The sequence below is a fragment of the Sapajus apella genome, unplaced genomic scaffold (genome assembly GCF_009761245.1).
Source record: "Sapajus apella isolate SASKATOON/1434 unplaced genomic scaffold, GSC_monkey_1.0 scaffold4, whole genome shotgun sequence".
Taxonomy (NCBI): domain Eukaryota; kingdom Metazoa; phylum Chordata; class Mammalia; order Primates; family Cebidae; genus Sapajus; species Sapajus apella.
In genome coordinates, this window is record NW_022436944.1 from 12,472,219 (window position 1) to 12,477,092 (window position 4,874).

Below are 4,874 nucleotides of genomic sequence, written 5' to 3' on the forward strand. Positions count from 1 at the left end.
CAGGGTCAGAAACCTGAAATAGAAAGGTTCTGTTTTGTTTTACTTCTAGAAACTTCTGTTAAAATAGTAAGGAGATAATTCAGGTTTATGGCCCTGTGGGTTCTCAGAGGCAAGTTCTAATCTTGCTGTTTTCTTCTCATGGATCCCACCCTTTCTTCCCAGAAAGAAGACAGTCTCGGGTCCCAATGGTGGAGCTTTGAAGAGTCCAGGAGTAGGAATTTCTAGAATTTAGAATTGAGCGAATTTTCTGACATTTGAATACAGGACCCAGGGGTTTTTGGAGAAGAACCTGGTCCCAGAGGACCCTGACTGACCATAAAAATGAATCCTGCAGAAGCACTTGATGATGAAAACATGTTTAAAATCTTAGTTGCAACAGATACTCATCTTCGATTTATGGAGAAAGATTCAGTCAGAGGAAATGATTCAGTCGATTTTAGATCTTTCCTTGCTTCTCATGTGGGCATTTATTGCTATATATTTTCCTTTAGACACTGCTTTAAATGTGTCCCAGAGATTCTGCTATGTTGTGTCTTCATTCTCATTGGTTTCGAAGAACATTGTTATTTCTGCCTTCATTTCATTGTTTATCCAGTCAACGTTCAAGAGCCAGTTGTTCAGTTTCCATGAAGCTGTATGGTTCTGAGTTAGTTTCTGAATTCTGAGTTCTAACTTGATTGCACTGTGGTCTGAGAGACTGTTTGTTATGATTTTCATCCTTTTGCATTTGCTGAGGAGTGATTTATTTCCAATTATGTGGTCAATTTTAGAGTAGGTGTGATGTGGTGCTGAGAAGAATGTATATTCTGTGGATTTGGGGTGGAGAGTTCTGTAAATGTCTATTAGGTTTGCTTTGTCCAGGTCTGAGTTCAAGTCGTGGATATCCTTGTTAATTTTCTGTCTCATTGATCTGTCTAATATTGACAGTGGAGTGTTAAAGTCTCCCACTATTATTGTGTGGGAGTCTAGGTCTCTTTGTAAGTCATTAAGAACTGGCTTTATGTATCTGAGTGCTCCTGTATTGGGTGTGTATATATTTAGGATCATTAGCTCTTCTTGTTGCATTGATCCTTTTACCATTATGTAATGTCCTTCTTTGTCTCTTTTGATCTTTGTTGGTTTAAAGTCTATTTCATCAGAGACTAAAGACTTAAACTTAAGACCTAACACCATAAAAACCCTGGAAGAAAATCTAGGCAAAACCATTCAGGACATAGGCATAGGCAAGGACTTCGTGACTAAAACACCAAAAGCATTGGCAACAAAAGCCAAAATAGACAAATGGGACCTAATTAAACTCCAGAGTTTCTGCACAGCAAAAGAAACAATCATTAGAGTGAATCGGCAACCAACAGAATGGGAAAAAATTTTTGCCATCTACCCACCTGACAAACGACTTATATCCGGAATCTACAAAAAACTAAAACAGATTTACAAGAATAAAACAAACAAGGCTATTCAAAAGTGGGCAAAGGATATGAACAGACACTTTACAAAAGAAGGCATATATGAGGCTAAAAAACATAAAAAAATGTTCATCATCACTGGTCAATCAAGAAATGCAAATCAAAACTACATTGAGATACCATCTCACGCCAGTTAGAAAGGCGATCATTAAAAAATCTGGAGACAACAGATGCTGGAGAGGATGTGGAGAAATAGGAACACTTTTACACTGTTGGTGGGAGTGTAAGTTAGTTCAACCATTGTGCAAGACAGTGTGGCGATTCCTCAAGGACCTAGAAATTGAAATTCCATTTGACCCAGCAATCCTATTACTGGGTATATACCCAAAGGATTATAAATCATTCTATTATAAGGATACATGCACACAAATGTTCATTGCAGCACTGTTTACAATAGCAAAGACTTGGAACCAACCCAAATGCCCATCAATGATAGACTGGACAGGGAAAATGTGGCACATATACACCATGGAATACTATGCAGCCATAAAAAATGATGAGTTCATGTCCTTTGTAGGGACATGGATGAACCTGGAAACCATTCTCAGCAAACTGACACAAGAACAGAAAATCAAACACCACATGTTCTCACTCATAGGCGAGTGTTGTACAATGAGAACACATGGACACAGGGAGGGGAACATCACACAGTGGGGTCTGTGGGTGGGGGAACTAGGGGAGGGACAGCCGGGGGTGGGGAGTTGGGGAGGGATAACATAGGGAGAAATGCCAGATATAGGTGATGGGGAGGAAGGCAGCAAACCACATTGCCATGTATGTACCTATGCAACAATCTTGCATGTTCTTCACATGTACCCCAAAACCTAAAATGCAATAAAATATATATTAAAAAAAATAAAAGAAACTATTGTATGGGTGATAGGCCTGTCCAGTTTGAAATTCTCAGTGATCATTCAGTCGACTTTGGTTTTAGTAAGTTTCCGTGGGTAAACTATCTAGATGGCAATCTCAACATTTCAATTCCAGGGTTTAGTATTCATGGCAATCATAACAATCCCATGGGGGCACATGCACTCTGTGCCCTGGACATTTTAAGTTGTGCTGGATTTGTAAATCACTTTGGACATTCAATGTCCATGGAGAAGTAGATATTAGTGCTGTTTTGCTTCAAAAAGGAAGCACAAAGATTGCACCTCATGATTTAGGATCCATTCCAGATGAAAGGCTCTATCAAATGTTTGTCAATAAAAACTAACAATGTTGAGACCAAAAGAAGATGAGAACTCTCAGTTTAACTTATTTGTGATTCATCAGAACAGGAGTAAACATGGAAGTACTAACTTCATTCCAGAACAATTTTTGGATGACTTCATAGATCTTGTTACTCGGGGCCACGAACATGAGGGTAAAATAGCTCCAACCAAAAATGAACAACAGGCCAGTCATAGTGGCTTATGCCTGTAATCCCAGCACTTTGAGAGGCCAGTGCAGGTGGATCACATTAGGTCAGGAGTTTGAGACCAGCCTGACCAACATGGTGAAACCCCGTCTCTACTAAAAAATACAAAATTAGCTGGGTGCTGTGGCTCATGTCTGTGATCCCAGCTACTTGGGAGGCTGAAGCAGGAGAATCCCCTGAACCCAGGAGGTAAAGTTTGTAGTAAACCAAGATCACACCATTGTACTCCAGCCTGGGCAACAAAAGTGAAACTCCATCTAAAAATAATAATAAATAAACAGCAACTGTTTTATACTTCACAACGCAGAAGTTCAATGGGTACTTCTCTTTCCCCAGGAGAAGCCGTAAAGAAACATGTTGGTTTGCTGCATATTAAAGGGAGGAAAATGAATATGCAGAAAATTCCTCCTCGCACAGTGTGGCAGTTTTTCATAAAGGATGTTGTTCTGGCTTATCATCCAGACATTTTTAACCCAGCTAATCTGAAAGTAACCCAAGCCATACAAAGCTTCTGTTTGGCAAAGATTGAAGAAATGCTTGAAAATGCTGAACGGGAATGTCTGCATAATTCTCACCAGCCAGAGAACCCTCTTCTATGACTGTGAGTGGACTATAGTGGAGGTTTTGAACCTTTCGGTGTTCTTCGCTTTAGCCAGAAATTTGTGGATCGGGTAGCTAATCCGAAAGACATTCTCCATTTTTCCAGGCAAAGAGAACAAAAGGAAAAAACAGGAGAAGAGACCAACTTTGGGAAACTTATCACAAAACCTTCTTCAGAAGGAACAACGTTAAAGGTAGAAGATCTTGTAAAACAGTATTTTCAAACCGCAGAGAGGAATGTGCAGCCCTCACTACTAACAGAAAGAGGGACGGTTGAAGCAGTACAAGAATTTGTAGACAAGGAGAAGAAAGATGCTATTGAGGAATTAATGAAATACCAGTTGTAAAAACACAACGATTTCCTAAGGAAAATCTTATTGATGCCCTAGGAGATAAAATCATGAGGAAGTACTCATTTCAGAGTAAGCAGACAAAAAATACCAGTGAAGATGATGAAGTCCATGAGGCTATGAACAGGGCCAGAGCTCTCAGATCTCAATCAGAGGAGTCTGCTTCTGCCTTTAGTACTGATGACCTTAAGAGTATAGATTTAGCAGAACAGATGGCTAATGACTCTGATGATAGCATCTCAGCAGCAACCAACAAAGGAAGAAACCAAGGAAGAGGTCAAAGAGGAGGAAGAAGGCAAAATTCAGCATCAGAGGAGGGTCTTAAAGAGGAAGAGCAGGCACTGGTCTGGAGAGTTCAACTCATAGCAGGAGCTCAAAGACCATTGTGTCCGCATCTAGAAATATGTCTACTATACATGCCTTTAAATCTATAAGTCAGCAGCCTTCTCAAAATGTCACTAAGAATTATTCAGAGGTGATTGAGGTAGATGAATCAGGTGTGGAAGAAGATAGTTTTCCTACCACTTTGCAGACAGATCAAAAGTGGTCCAGCATATCATCCAGGAAAAACATGTCCCAGAGCCAAGTATTGAAAGGGGTTGATCTTGAATCAAATGAGGATGATGATGATGATCCTTTTTATGAACATTAGTTCTTTAAGAAAAAATAGTAGATAATATATTTAGTTGCACTGAGAAATTTGCAAGATACGGGAAAAATCAAAACATTGCAAACTAAGAGTTTACAGTTTGAGATTTTAAGTACAGCTTCCCTAGCATGACTCCATAAGTAGGAAATTTCTCAGCTCAAGGACTATGCAATAGCATTGATTCACCTTGGTTTTTAACCTGGTTGTTATAGTAAGAGCTAATATCATTCTCTTTTTGTTTTGTTTTGTTTTGAGAGAGAATTTCACTCTTGTTGTCCAGGCTGGAGTGGAATGGCATGATCTTGGCTCACTGAAACCTCCACCTCCCAGGTTCAAGTGATTCTCCTGCCTCAGCCTTCCAAGTAGCTGGGATTGCAGGTGCGTGCTCC

General features: G+C 39.7%; 1 pseudogene; it reads left to right on the forward strand.

Moving 5' to 3' along the window:
* Positions 1–229: 229 nt before the first annotated feature.
* LOC116537737 lies at positions 230–4,528 on the forward strand (annotated as a pseudogene).
* The last annotated feature ends 346 nt before the right edge of the window (positions 4,529–4,874 follow it).